Raw genomic sequence first — 16,557 nt, 5'->3', positions numbered from 1 at the left:
CCAACTAGGCATTTTTAAAAATATGATAAAAAGAAAAAAAGTCACCACTCTAATTTCCCCACAAAAATCTATGGCAGGAAGGGCTAGCTGTCCATCAAAGACTTTTGCTCCACCCTTCATAGTATTGAGTTGTTGGAAAGCAGCTGTCCCACCAGCCCTCAGAAGTATAAGTGAGACTATGTCATTAGTTCCTGTTGGTAGATAATAGGAGGCATGAGTTATTTTATTTCTGGGATAAGGAGGTTAAGAAGTTACAAAATAGTTGCAGGGATATAAATTACAGCATAGAAAATATAGTCAATAATATTGTAATAACTATGTATCAGGCCAGGTAGGTACTAGATTTATCAGGGCGACTACTTTGTAAAGTATATAATTATTTAACCACTATGCTGCACACCTGAAACTAATACAGAATAATATAGAATGTAAACTGTGATTGAAAAAAAAAGGAAGTGACATACCTTCTCTTTTGGATCTTTCATCATCCACTAGCTGACAGAAGAGGACTGCAGACTTGCAGAAAGTACCAGAGAAAAAAGGAGGAGAGAGCCTATATCCCTGAATCTTTGTTATAACTTTGTTAAATTAACATTTGATAAGTAGAGCCCTGGGATATCAGCTGGTGAGCCCAATTCAACCAAAGACCATGGGGAGTCTGATCAGGCAGTGGCGCAATGGATAGAGCATTGGACTGTGATGCAGAGGACCCGGGTTCGAGCCCCCGAGGTCGCCAGCTTGAGCGTGGGCTCATCTGGTTTGAGCAAAAGCTCACCAGCTTGGACCCAAGGTCACTGGCTCGAGCAGGGGGTCACTCAGTCTGCTGAAGGCCTGCGGTCAAGGCACATATGAGAAGGCAATCAATGAACAACTAAGGTCTCGCAACGAAAAACTGATGATTGATGCTTCTCATCTCTCTCCATTTCTGTCTGTCTGTCTTTGTCTATCCCTCTCTCTGACTCTCTCTCTGTTCCCGTAAAAAAAAAAAAAAAGACCATGGGGAATAGAAATAGAGAAGTTTGTTACTCACAAGACCTGGAGGAGGTACGTGACACACTCAATTGCCTTTTGGGGAGGTCAAGGCAGGATTCAGGTACAGAGAACAGCAGGGTTTGGGGTGCATGCCTTTACTAGGGTCCCAGACTAAGGCCCAATTCATCAAATCAAATCAAAAGAGTGGGGGAGGATGCTTATCACAGGGCAGTTTTAGGATCATATCAGGAACTAACATTTACTTGTGATACTGTGGTCTGTTATCTAGGGCAGTACTTTTCAACCTTTTTATACTTGGGGACTGGTTAAAATAGGAGAATTATTTTGGAGACTAAGGCAGAAATCACCCTGAGCATTAGTGAATTTGACCAAGATCATTGGGTGTATAATCTTCATACAACATCACAGTGGTTAACTCTTTTGTGGACAGAAACAAAATTTCTGGCAGACTGGTCCATGGGCCAGCAGTTGAAAAACAAACAACTAGTAGGGCATGTGCTATAGGGAGAGACTAGTGTCAGTTCATGGCCACCGCAGGTCACTTAGCCACATGAAATGGATGCTGCGGCAATATTATGAATAGTTTAATTAAATTTTAACAGTCATCAACTGGAGGAAAGCCACCTCAATCCAGGAACATGCACAATGGACCTTTACCTGAACACAAAATAAACTGTTATTGTGTTAAGACAAGAGAATTTGGGGTGTATTTGTTATAGCTGCTAGTATTTTTCCAACTAATACACTATCCTATTCTTGCAGGTATAGGTATTGACTCTATAATACTTTTGATCCTACCACAATACTTCTGATCATATTTATTTAAATTCACAAGCATCTATGTTTATAAAATTTTGGAGATCACAAAAATTAAAAAAAATGAGATAGCCCTACAAGAATTATCTGACTCCAACAAAAAGAATAACATAAGAATAATAGGTATATCAGAGGGAGAAGAGAGAGAAAATGGAATGGAGAACATACTCAAACAAATAATAGATGAAAACTTCCCAAGCCTGTGGAAAGAACTAAAGCCTCAAGTTCAAGAAGCAAACAGAACTCCGAGTTTTCTTAACCCCAACAAACCTACTCCAAGGCATATCATAATGAAATTGACACAAACCAACAGCAAAGAAAAAATTCTCAAGGCAGCCAGGGAAAAGAAGAACACAACATATAAAGGAAGGCCCATTAGATTATCATCAGATTTCTCAGCAGAAACTCTACAAGCTAGAAGAGAGTGGACCCCAATATTTAAAGTCCTGAAAGAGAGGAACTTTCAGCCACGAATACTATACCCATCAAAGCTATCCTTCAAATATGAAGGAGAAATAAAAACATTCACAGATACAGAAAAGATGAGGGAATTTATCATCAGAAAACCCCCACTCCAGGAATTACTAAAGGGGGTTCTCCAATCAGATACAAAGAACAAAAAAAAAACAGAGCCACAAGTAAAAGCTCCAAGAAGAACACAATAAAACCAAATTTAAACTGTGACAACAACAAAAAGAAAGAGGGGGAGAAGATGGAGATTAACAGTAGCAAAGGACGATGGAGTGCAAAAGTACTCACAAAATAGTTCGCTACAATGAACAGGGTAGGTACCCTTTTCATTACTCAAAGGTAACCACCATTGAAAAAACCACCACAGAAGCACATGAGATAAAAAAGATAGCAACAGAGGAAAGATGTATGGAATACAACCAAATAAAAACAAAAGATAGAAAAACAAAAGAGAAGGATCAAACAAGACACAAAACTAACAGAAAGCAAGATATAAAATGGCAATAGGGAACTCACAAGTATCAATAATTATACTAAATGTAAACAGATTAAACTCACCAATAAAAAGGCACAGAGTAGCAGAATGGATTAAAAAAGAAAATCCAACTGTATGCTGCCTACAGGAAACTCATCTAAGTAACAAGGATAAAAACAAATTCAAAGTGAAAGGCTGGAAAACAATACTCCAAGCAAATAACATCCAAAAAAAAGCAGGTGTAGCAATACTCATATCGGATAATGCTGACTACAAGACAGAAAAAGTACTCAGAGACAAAAATGGCCATTTCATAATGGCTAAGGGGACACTGAATCAAGAAGACATAACAATTCTTAATATATATGCACCAAACCAAGGAGCACCAAAATATATAAGACAGCTACTTATTGATCTTAAAACAAAAACTGACAAAAATACAATCATACTTGGAGACCTCAATACACCGCTGACGGCTCTAGATCAGTCATCCAAACAGAGAATCAACAAAGACATAGTGGCCTTAAACAAAACACTAGAGCACCTGGATATGATAGACATCTACAGGACATTTCATCCCAAAGTGACTGAGTATACATTTTTCTCCAGTGTACATGGATCATTCTCAAGAATTGACCATATGTTGGGCCACAAAAACAACATCAGCAAATTCAGAAAAATTGAAGTTGTACCAAGCATATTTTCTGATCATAAAGCCTTGAAACTAGAATTCAACTGCAAAAAAGAGGAAAAAAATCCCACAAAAATGTGGAAACTAAACAACATACTTTTAAAAAATGAATGGGTCAAAGAAGAAATAAGTGCAGAGATCAAAAGATATATACAGACTAATGAAAATGACAATACGACATATCAGAATCTATGGGATGCAGCAAAAGCAGTGATAAGAGGGAAGTTCATATCACTTCAGGCATATATGAACAAACAAGAGAGAGCCCAAGTGAACCACTTAACTTCCCACCTTAAGGAACTAGAAAAAGAAGAACAAAGACAACCCAAAACCAGCCGAAGAAAGGAGATAATAAAAATCAGAGCAGAAATAAATGAATTAGAGAACAGAAAAACTATAGAAAAAATTAATAGAACAAGGAGCTGGTTCTTTGAAAAGATCAACAAAATTGACAAACCCTTGGCAAGACTCACCAAGGAAAAAAGAGAAAGAACTCATATAAACAAAATCCAAAATGAAAGAGGAGAAATCACCACGGACACCGTAGATACACAAAGAATTATTGTAGAATACTATGAAAAACTTTATGCCACTAAATTCAACAACCTAGAAGAAATGGATAAATTCCTAGAACAATACAACCTTCCTAGACTGAGTCAAGAAGAAGCAGAAAGCCTAAACAGACCTATCAGTAGAGAAGAAATAGAAAAAACCATTAAAAACCTCCCCAAAAATAAAAGTCCAGGCCCTGACGGCTATACCAGCGAATTTTATCAAACATTCAAAGAAGACTTGGTTTCTATTCTACTCAAAGTCTTCCAAAAAATTGAAGAAGAAGCAATACTTCCAAACACATTTTATGAGGCCAACATAACCCTCATACCAAAACTAGGCAAGGATGGCACAAAAAAAGAAAACTACAGACCAATATCTCTAATGAATACAGATGCTAAAATACTAAACAAAATACTAGCAAATCGAATACAACAACATATTAAAAAAATAATACATCATGATCAAGTGGGATTCATCCCAGAATCTCAAGGATGGTTCAACATATGTAAAACGGTTAATGTAATACACCATATCAACAAAACGAAGAACAAAAACCACATGATCTTATCAATAGACGCAGAAAAGGCTTTCGATAAAATACAACACAATTTTATGTTTAAGACTCTCAACAAAATGGGTATAGAAGGAAAATATCTCAACATGATAAAGGCCATATATGATAAACCATCAGCTAACATCATATTAAATGTCACTAAACTGAAGGCTTTCCCCCTTAAATCAGGAACAAGACAGGGTTGTCCACTCTCTCCACTCTTATTTAATGTGGTACTAGAGGTTCTAGCCAGAGCAATCAGACAAGACAAAGAAATAAAAGGCATCCATATCGGAAAAGAAGAAGTAAAGGTATCACTTTTTGCAGATGATATGATCCTATACATCGAAAACCCCAAAGAATCCACAAAAAGACTACTAGAAACAATAAGCCAATACAGTAAGGTTGCAGGATACAAAATTAACATACAGAAGTCAATAACCTTTCTATATGCCAACAATGAAACAACTGAGAAGGAACTCAAAAGAATAATCCCCTTCACGATTGCAACAAAAAAAATAAAATACTTAGGAATAAACATAACAAAGAATGTAAAGGACTTATATAATGAAAACTATAAACCATTGTTAAGGGAAATCGAAAAAGATATAATGAGATGGAAGAATATACCTTGTTCTTGGCTAGGAAGAATAAATATAATCAAGATGGCTATATTACCCAAAGCAATATACAAATTTAATGCAATTCCCATCAAACTTCCAATGACATTTTTTAAAGAAATAGAGCAAAAAATCATCAGATTTATATGGAACTATAAAAAACCCCGAATAGCCAAAACAATCCTAAAGAAAAAGAATGAAGCTGGGGGCATTTCAATACCTGACTTCAAACTCTATTATAGGGCCACGACAATCAAAACAGCATGGTATTGGCAGAAAAATAGACAATCAGACCAATGGAACAGAATAGAAAGTCCAGAAATAAAACCACATATATATAGTCAAATAATTTTTGATAAAGGGGCCAACAACACACAATGGAGAAAAGAAAGCCTCTTCAATAAATGGTGCTGGGAAAACTGGAAAGCCACATGCAAAAGAATGAAACTGGACTACAGTCTCTCCCCCTGTACAAAAATTAACTCAAAATGGATCAAAGATCTAAACATAAGACCTGAAACAATTAAGTACATAGAAGAAGACATAGGTACTCAACTCAGGGACCTGGGTTTTAAAGAGCATTTTATGAATTTGACTCCAATGGCAAGAGAAGTGAAGGCAAAAATTAATGAATGGGACTACATCAGACTAAGAAGTTTTTGCTCAGCAAGAGAAACTGATAACAAAATAAACAGAAAGCCAACTAAATGGGAAATGATTTTTTCAAACAACAGCTCAGATAAGGGCCTAATATCCAAAATATACAAAGAACTCATAAAACTCAACAACAAACAAACAAACAATCCAATAAAAAAATGGGAAGAGGATATGAATAGACACTTCTCCCAGGAAGAAATACAAATGGCCAACAGATATATGAAAAGATGCTCATCTTCTTTAGCTATTAGAGAAATGCAAATCAAAACGGCAATGAGATACCACCTCACACCTGTTCGATTAGCTGTTATTAGCAAGTCAGGTAATAGCAAATGTTGGAGAGGCTGTGGAGAAAAAGGAACCCTCATCCACTGTTGGTGGGACTGTAAAGTAGTACAACCATTATGGAAGAAAGTATGGTGGTTCCTCAAAAAACTGCAAATAGAACTACCTTATGACCCAGCAATCCCTCTACTGGGTATATATCCCAAAAACTCAGAAACATTGATACGTAAAGACACATGCAGCCCCATGTTTATTGCAGCATTGTTCACAGTGGCCAGGACATGGAAACAACCAAAAAGCCCATCAATAGATGACTGGATAAAGAAGATGTGGCACATATACACTATGGAATACTACTCAGCCATAAGAAATGATGACATCGGAACATTTACAGCAAAATGGTGGGATCTTGATAACATGATACTAAGCGAAATAAGTAAATCAGAAAAAAACAGGAACTGTATTATTCCATACGTAGGTGGGACATAATAGTGAAACTAAGAGACATTGATAAGAGTGTGGTGGTTACGGGGGGGAGGGGGGAATGGGAGAGGGATAGGGGGTGGGGAGGGGCACAAAGAAAACAAGATAGAAGGTGACAGAGGACAATCTGACTTTGGGTGGTGGGTATGCAACATAATTGAACGACAAGATAACCTGGACTTGTTATCTTTGAATATATGTATCCTGATTTATTGATGTCACCCCATTAAAAAAATAAAATTATTAAAAAAAAAAATTTGGAGATCAGATAAAATAATTGATAGTTGTTTTCAGGCAAACATTCTTCTATGAAATAACTCATGCTATCTGTTTTCTTAACAGATAGAAGAGTGGTTTGGATGATAAGGTCATTTGACTTGATTGCTTGTTGTTGTTTTTTAAATAACGGGAACTTTATTGAAGAATTTTCAGCTCCAGATTTAACTTTAAAAATATTTTCCTATCTGACTCTGGGCGAGGGGTATGCAACATAATTTAATGAGAAGATAACCTAGACATGTTTTCTTTGAATATATGTACCCTGAATTATTAATGTCATCCCATTAACATTAATAAAAATTTATTAAAAAAAAAATTTTCCTAACAGATTTACCTCCTATCTCCAGCATAGAAATGACTAGCCCCTCTTTTAAGCTTGTAAAGACATTTTCTATAGTAACTACAACCCTGTATTGCTTTTAGTTGCTTGTACAGGGCGGTACAAAAGTAAGTTTACAGTTGTGAGTACATGAAACACAGACTTATTTATTAATTATTGTATTAGTTTCCATACTAACAACTGTAAACCTACTTTTGCTCCACCCAGGATATCTGTCTCTGACTCTATCATAAACTCTTTGAAATTAGGCACTATGTCGTATGCCACTTTTTATCTCAACAACCTAAAAATTCACTCTTAAGTGTTAGCCTCTTCTCCCAAAGTGCTACTGTCTTTCATTTATAGATAAATAAGGAATAGATGTCTCAGTTCTTATCTTTTTTTTTTTTTTTTTTTTTTATAATTTTATTTTTTTAATGGGGTGACATCAATAAATCAGGATACATATATTCAAAGATAACAAGTCCAGGTTATCTTGTCGTTCAATTATGTTGCATACCCACCACCCAAAGTCAGATTGTCCTCTGTCACCTTCTATCTTGTTTTCTTTGTGCCCCTCCCCACCCCCTATCCCTCTCCCATTCCCCCCTCCCCCCCCCGTAACCACCACACTCTTATAAATGTCTCTTAGTTTCACTATTATGTCCCACCTACGTATGGAATAATACAGTTCCTGTTTTTTTCTGATTTACTTATTTCGCTTCGTATCATGTTATCAAGATCCCACCATTTTGCTGTAAATGTTCTGATGTCATCATTTCTTATGGCTGAGTAGTATTCCATAGTGTATATGTGCCACATCTTCTTTATCCAGTCATCTATTGATGGGCTTTTTGGTTGTTTCCATGTCCTGGCCACTGTGAACAATGCTGCAATAAACATGGGGCTGCATGTGTCTTTACGTATCAATGTTTCTGAGTTTTTGGGATATATACCCAGTAGAGGGATTGCTGGGTCATAAGGTAGTTCTATTTTCAGTTTTTTGAGGAACCACCATACTTTCTTCCATAATGGTTGTACTACTTTACATTCCCACCAACAGTGTATGAGGGTTCCTTTTTCTCCACAGCCTCTCCAACATTTGCTGTTACCTGACTTGCTAATAACAGCTAATCGAACAGGTGTGAGGTGGTATCTCATTGCCGTTTTGATTTGCATTTCTCTAATAGCTAAAGAAGATGAGCATCTTTTCATATATCTGTTGGCCATTTGTATTTCTTCCTGGGAGAAGTGTCTATTCATATCCTCTTCCCATTTTTTTATTGGATTGTTTGTTTGTTTGTTGTTGAGTTTTATGAGTTCTTTGTATATTTTGGATATTAGGCCCTTATCTGAGCTGTCGTTTGAAAAAATCATTTCCCATTTAGTTGGCTTTCTGTTTATTTTGTTATCAGTTTCTCTTGCTGAGCAAAAACTTCTTAGTCTGATGTAGTCCCATTCATTAATTTTTGCCTTCACTTCTCTTGCCATTGGAGTCAAATTCATAAAATGCTCTTTAAAACCCAGGTCCCTGAGTTGAGTACCTATGTCTTCTTCTATGTACTTAATTGTTTCAGGTCTTATGTTTAGATCTTTGATCCATTTTGAGTTAATTTTTGTACAGGGGGAGAGACTGTAGTCCAGTTTCATTCTTTTGCATGTGGCTTTCCAGTTTTCCCAGCACCATTTATTGAAGAGGCTTTCTTTTCTCCATTGTGTGTTGTTGGCCCCTTTATCAAAAATTATTTGACTATATATATGTGGTTTTATTTCTGGACTTTCTATTCTGTTCCATTGGTCTGAGTGTCTATTTTTCTGCCAATACCATGCTGTTTTGATTGTCGTGGCCCTATAATAGAGTTTGAAGTCAGGTATTGAAATGCCCCCAGCTTCATTCTTTTTCTTTAGGATTGCTTTGGCTATTCGGGGTTTTTTATAGTTCCATATAAATCTGATGATTTTTTGCTCTATTTCTTTAAAAAATGTCATTGGAAGTTTGATGGGAATTGCATTAAATTTGTATATTGCTTTGGGTAATATAGCCATCTTGATTATATTTATTCTTCCTAGCCAAGAACAAGGTATATTCTTCCATCTCATTATATCTTTTTCGATTTCCCTTAACAATGGTTTATAGTTTTCATTATATAAGTCCTTTACATTCTTTGTTATGTTTATTCCTAAGTATTTTATTTTTTTTGTTGCAATCGTGAAGGGGATTGTTCTTTTGAGTTCCTTCTCAGTTGTTTCATTGTTGGCATATAGAAAGGCTATTGACTTCTGTATGTTAATTTTGTATCCTGCGACCTTACTGTATTGGCTTATTGTTTCTAGTAGTCTTTTTGTGGATTCTTTGGGGTTTTCGATGTATAGTATCATATCATCTGCAAAAAGTGATACCTTTACTTCTTCTTTTCCGATATGGATGCCTTTTATTTCTTTGTCTTGTCTGATTGCTCTGGCTAGAACCTCTAGTACCACATTAAATAAGAGTGGAGAGAGTGGACAACCCTGTCTTGTTCCTGATTTAAGGGGGAAAGCCTTCAGTTTAGTGCCATTTAATATGATGTTAGCTGATGGTTTATCATATATGGCCTTTATCATGTTGAGATATTTTCCTTCTATACCCATTTTGTTGAGAGTCTTAAACATAAAATTGTGCTGTATTTTATCAAAAGCCTTTTCTGCGTCTATTGATAAGATCATGTGGTTTTTGTTCTTTGTTTTGTTGATATGGTGTATTACATTAACCGTTTTACGTATGTTGAACCATCCTTGAGATTCTGGGATGAATCCCACTTGATCATGATGTATTATTTTTTTAATATGTTGTTGTATTCGATTTGCTAGTATTTTGTTTAGTATTTTAGCATCTGTATTCATTAGAGATATTGGTCTGTAGTTTTCTTTTTTTGTGCCATCCTTGCCTGGTTTTGGTATGAGGGTTATGTTGGCTTCGTAAAATGTGTTTGGAAGTATTGCTTCTTCTTCAATTTTTTGGAAGACTTTGAGTAGAATAGGAACCAAGTCTTCTTTGAATGTTTGATAAAATTCGCTGGTATAGCCGTCTGGGCCTGGACTTTTATTTTTGGGGAGGTTTTTAATGGTTTTTTCTATTTCTTCTCTACTGATAGGTCTGTTTAGGCTTTCTGCTTCTTCTTGACTCAGTCTAGGAAGGTTGTATTTTTCTAGGAATATATCCATTTCTTCTAGGTTGTTGAATTTAGTGGCATAAAGTTTTTCATAGTATTCTACAATAATTCTTTGTATATCTACGGTGTCCGTGGTGATTTCTCCTCTTTCATTTTGGATTTTGTTTATATGAGTTCTTTCTCTTTTTTCCTTGGTAAGTCTTGCCAAGGGTTTGTCAATTTTGTTGATCTTTTCAAAGAACCAGCTCCTTGTTCTATTAATTTTTTCTATAGTTTTTCTGTTCTCTAATTCATTTATTTCTGCTCTGATTTTTATTATCTCCTTTCTTCGGCTGGTTTTGGGTTGTCTTTGTTCTTCTTTTTCTAGTTCCTTAAGGTGGGAAGTTAAGTGGTTCACTTGGGCTCTCTCTTGTTTGTTCATATATGCCTGAAGTGATATGAACTTCCCTCTTATCACTGCTTTTGCTGCATCCCATAGATTCTGATATGTCGTATTGTCATTTTCATTAGTCTGTATATATCTTTTGATCTCTGCACTTATTTCTTCTTTGACCCATTCATTTTTTAAAAGTATGTTGTTTAGTTTCCACATTTTTGTGGGATTTTTTTCCTCTTTTTTGCAGTTGAATTCTAGTTTCAAGGCTTTATGATCAGAAAATATGCTTGGTACAACTTCAATTTTTCTGAATTTGCTGATGTTGTTTTTGTGGCCCAACATATGGTCAATTCTTGAGAATGATCCATGTACACTGGAGAAAAATGTATACTCAGTCACTTTGGGATGAAATGTCCTGTAGATGTCTATCATATCCAGGTGCTCTAGTGTTTTGTTTAAGGCCACTATGTCTTTGTTGATTCTCTGTTTGGATGACCGATCTAGAGCCGTCAGCGGTGTATTGAGGTCTCCAAGTATGATTGTGTTTTTGTCAGTTTTTGTTTTAAGATCAATAAGTAGCTGTCTTATATATTTTGGTGCTCCTTGGTTTGGTGCATATATATTAAGAATTGTTATGTCTTCTTGATTCAGTGTCCCCTTAGCCATTATGAAATGGCCATTTTTGTCTCTGAGTACTTTTCCTGCCTTGTAGTCAGCATTATCCGATATGAGTATTGCTACACCTGCTTTTTTTTGGATGTTATTTGCTTGGAGTATTGTTTTCCAGCCTTTCACTTTGAATTTGTTTTTATCCTTGTTACTTAGATGAGTTTCTTGTAGGCAGCATACAGTTGGATTTTCTTTTTTAATCCATTCTGCTACTCTGTGCCTTTTTATTGGTGAGTTTAATCCGTTTACATTTAGTGTAATTATTGATACTTGTGGGTTCCCTATTGCCATTTTATATCTTGCTTTCTGTTAGTTTTGTGTCTTGTTTGATCCTTCTCTTTTGTTTTTCTATCTTTTGTTTTTATTTGGTTATATTCCATACATCTTTCCACTGTTGCTATCTTTTTTATCTCATGTGCTTCTGTGGTGGTTTTTTCAATGGTGGTTACCTTTGAATAATGAAAAGGGTCCCTACCCTGTTCATTGTAGCGAACTATTTTGTGAGTACTTTTGCACTCCATCGTCCTTTGCTACTGTTAATCTCCATCTTCTCCCCCTCTTTCTTTTTGTTGTTGTCACAGTTTAAATTTGGTTTTATTGTGTTCTTCTTGGAGCTTTTACTTGTGGCTCTGTTTTTTTTTGTTCTTTGTATCTGATTGGAGAACCCCCTTTAGTAATTCCTGGAGTGGGGGTTTTCTGATGATAAATTCCCTCATCTTTTCTGTATCTGTGAATGTTTTTATTTCTCCTTCATATTTGAAGGATAGCTTTGATGGGTATAGTATTCGTGGCTGAAAGTTCCTCTCTTTCAGGACTTTAAATATTGGGGTCCATTCTCTTCTAGCTTGTAGAGTTTCTGCTGAGAAATCTGATGATAATCTAATGGGCCTTCCTTTATATGTTGTATTCTTCTTTTCCCTGGCTGCCTTGAGAATTTTTTCTTTGCTGTTGGTTTGTGTCAATTTCATTATGATATGCCTTGGAGTAGGTTTGTTGGGGTTAAGAAAACTTGGAGTTCTGTTTGCTTCTTGAACTTGAGGCTTTAGTTCTTTCCACAGGCTTGGGAAGTTCTCATCTATTATTTGTTTGAGTATGTTCTCCGTTCCATTTTCTCTCTCTTCTCCCTCTGATATACCTATTATTCTTATGTTATTCTTTTTGATGGAGTCAGATAATTCTTGTAGGGCTATCTCATTTTTTTTAAATTTTTGAGTCTCTTTCTTCTTCTCTCTGTTGTGCCTCAAGTTGCTTGTCTTCTATTTCACTAATCCTCTCTTCTATCTGACCTGTTCTATTAGCTAAGCTTGTTACTTCGTTTTTCAGCTCGTGAATTGAGTTTTTCATCTCTGTTTGATTTGTTTTTATAGTTTCAATTTCCTTGGACATATATTCTTTGTGTTCATTGAGTTGTTTTCTGAGCTCCCTAAATTGCCTTTCTGTGTTTTCTTGTATATCTCGGAGGATTTTTAGGATTTCTATCTTGAATTCTCTGTCATTTAGCTCCAAGGTTTCCAATATATTAAATTTTTTCTCCATAGATTTTTCCTCATCTAGCTGTGTTACCTCTCTTTCTTTTGTATCCATGATATTCGATTTTCTCTTCCTTAATGGCATCTGAGGGTGGTTTTGTTGATAGTATTAATGAGATTTAATAAAGAATAAAAAGTTTAAAAAAAAATAATTAAAAAAATCGAAAAAAGTTGTTTTTTTTTTAAAAAAAATTAAGAATGAAATAAAGAAAAATAAAATAAAATAAAAATTAAAAAAAAAAAAAAAAAAAAAAAAGGAAATTATTCCCCCCCTCCTTTTTTCCTCTCCTCTCCTCTCCCCTCTTTCTTGTTAAAATCTTGTGGTGGACTGTGAATTATAACAAACAATGCCTGTGATGGAGGGCCTGAATTGGGGTAAAGTAATAAAGGGGCAAACAAAACAAAAAAAAAAAAAAAAAAAAAAGAGCGTATGGACCCACAAAAAGCAAATAAGGAAAAAATTTGGGTCAAGAATAAAATGATTTGCTTTTAGGTGTTGGTTGTCTAAGAGTTATGATGAGAGGATTAAGAGGAAAACGGAAAAATGGGGGGAAAAATTAAAAAATTACTATTGTATTTAGTGGAACAAGAACTAGATAATATGGAGAGCCAGGGATGGGAGCACTGCTAGTGAGTTAAAAAGGTGAAGTAAAAATCCCCCAGAATGCCACAAACATAAGTTTGAGTCCCAGATAAGATAATTTGTTTGTTATTGAGGTTTGAGTGAGAGGAGATGTAAAGGAGAAAGGAAGAAACTAATATAGAGGGAGAAAAGAAAGAGAGAGAGAGAGAAAAAAAAGAGGGAACCACTAAAAGAAGAAAAAAGAAAGGGGAGAGAGAGAGAGAGTTAAGGGTTTTGGAGTGCAACCCTCATAGAGAGAAAGGAAGAGAAGAGAAAAGATAATGGGAGATGTAACACTTATGGGTAGTGTAGTTCAAGGAGAGGAGAGAGTAAGACCGGTAGGGAGTTAATCGGCCAAATTGGAGGAGGAAAAAAAAAGTATCAAGAATGAAGATAAGAGAAACAAACGAACAAATATAATAAAATGGGATAGGTTATAAAGTCTGCAGATTATTCTTGATTTTGAGAGGTTATCTTCTTGCTTTTTCTTTTCTCTCCCTCTTCCTGGTCGGTGACTCTGTACCCCGGGTTTTGCCCCTTTGCCACGCTCAGGTGGAGGTTTGCAGTTGATAAGTCTCTATGGCAATGTCATGTATTGTGCTTTAGTCTCGTTGGCAGTCTAGGCTATTAGCATTTATAGGCTCCGACAGTGAGAGAGTCCGTGTTCCTAGAGCCTTTCTCCTAGTCTTTCCTTCCTCAATTAGTAGCCTGATAATCCAGCTATGGGGTTGCTGCTGCCTCTGCCTGGATAGTAAGAGGCTCAAAGAGCTGGCAACTCCCCACTCTATTTCCACTCAGCACAGGGCTCTGGGTAAGGCTCAGTCAGTCAGAGCTGCTAGCATAATCAGGCGGGCTTTCCGGCCATTCAAAGACCTCTGGCTCTGCCACTCTGTCCGGTAACACAAGCGGGTGCCCACTTCCGGGGCGCTTGGAGGAAACTCTCACTCACTGGCTGCGCGCGCAGACCAGGATATCCGGCCAGCAGTCTCACGCTCTGAGTGAAACCCCCGACCGCAGGGAAAAGTTGCAGCGTTGGAATTGAGTCTCGCTCCGTCCCCGTGCGCGGCTTTTGCAAGGCGCTGGGGCGGCCCGAGATTCCGCTTTCGGCCCACACAAAGGCCCCTGACTCTGCTCCTCTATGCGATAACACGAGCGCGCACTGCCGGGGCACTCGGAGGAATCGCTCACTCCTTATCTGCGCGCGCAAACCAGGATATGAAACACCCTCTGGCACGGAAAATCTCCACCGTTGGAATTAGTTCTCACTCCCTCTCGTGCGTGGCTTTCCCAGGGCACTGGGGCTGCCCAGAGACTCTGCCCTCGGCCCACAGAAAGGCCTCTGACCCTGCCTCTCCGTGAGGCAACACGGGCACTGACTCCCGGGGCCTAGGAAGAAATCTCTCGCCCACTAACTGCGCACCAGCCAGGAGACCGGGTAAAATGGCCGCGCCGCTTGTCTTTCTTTGTTTGGGTTTGGCGCGAGTGTTAGCTTGTATTGCCCGGGTTGCCACAGGATCAGATTTTCCTCGGCTTGGATCTCCGTGCCACAGCCTGGTTCGGCCGTTTGTTTCACGGCCTGGATGTATTCACCCCCTTTGCCCGCCTCAGTTTCTATATTCACAGTTACCAGAGAAAGCCGCCCTGTTTAGGTTAGTGAGGAAGGCGGAGCATTTCTTACTCCCTATTTCCTTCGGGGTTTGGTTATATATTTAGCCAATTTTTCACTCAATCATACCTTTGGGTGTATTGCGAAGCATCTGGAAGCTCCAAGTATAGGTTTTTCTGTTTCTGGTTGAAGATCTTGTTGAGTTTTGGGGGAGATTTTCCGGTATCGCTTCCTACCCCGCCATTACTCTGACGTCATCTCTCAGTTCTTATCTTAATGTATTACTCTCTCTTCCTAAACTAAGACTACTGAAGCAAATTGTGATTTGTTATCCAGAGGGAAAATGTCTGAAATGAGATCAGCATAATAAAATAAGGAATAATTTTAAATATATAAAAATTTTGCCCATATGCAAATCTGAGAAAGTAAGAATGTTTTACTATAGCTATTACATTTTCTAGAGATGGAGTCATAAATGAGAGAAGGTGAGCAAGACAATCACACAGTAAAGAAACCTAGTATTATAATTAGTGTGTGTTAACTCACAGTATGTTACTTTATTCTTGCTTTTAGTACTTTTTAGAGAGGCAGAATGTTAAAATAGAGAGAGCATGGCTAGATTGTGAGTCTTGATGCTGAAATGGACTGTATATAATTGGGTAACTTATTCATTTAATCTTTCTGGGCATGAATCAGCTTATCTGTGAAATGAGATTGTTGAATCATGCATTCCAATTTTATGGTTTCATGACTCATTTTAAATGTTTGCAATCACTTTAATCTTGCAGCTCAGTTTTCTTTCTTGTTCTTTAACTATTAACCTTTTAAATAATATATATAATTTTACTTATTTTTTTTTTAAACAATTAAAATTTTTATTTTTAATTTTTTTTACAGGGACAGAGAGAGTCAGATAGAGGGATAAATAGGGACAGACAGACAGGAACGGAGAGAGATGAGAAGCATCAATCATCAGTTTTTTGTTGCGACAGCGTAGTTGTTCATTGATTGCTTTCTCATATGTGCCATGACTGCGGGCCTTCAGCAGACTGAGTAACCCCCCACTCAAGCCAGTGACCTTGGGTTTATGCTAGTGAGCTTTTTTTTGCTCAAGCCAGATGAGCCTGCGCTTAAGCTGGCAACCCCGGGGTCTCGAACCTGGGTCCTTCTGCATCTCAGTCCGATGCTCTATCCACTGCGCCACCCCCTGGTCAGGCTATTTTTACTTATTTTGATTTGATTTAAAAACACATAAAAGTATAGGAAGAAAATATAAGTGATCAATTAAATCAATTTGTTAGTCCTTTCACTCAAGGCAAAAAACTACTGTTCGTATTTTGTTATGAATCTTTTTGGTATTTTTATTATATATATTTTACAAATTGTGCCGTGTGTATGCATTTTCT

The sequence above is a fragment of the Saccopteryx leptura genome, chromosome 2, assembly GCF_036850995.1.
Source record: "Saccopteryx leptura isolate mSacLep1 chromosome 2, mSacLep1_pri_phased_curated, whole genome shotgun sequence".
Classification (NCBI taxonomy): domain Eukaryota; kingdom Metazoa; phylum Chordata; class Mammalia; order Chiroptera; family Emballonuridae; genus Saccopteryx; species Saccopteryx leptura.
Note: the sequence above shows the minus strand (reverse complement) of the source record.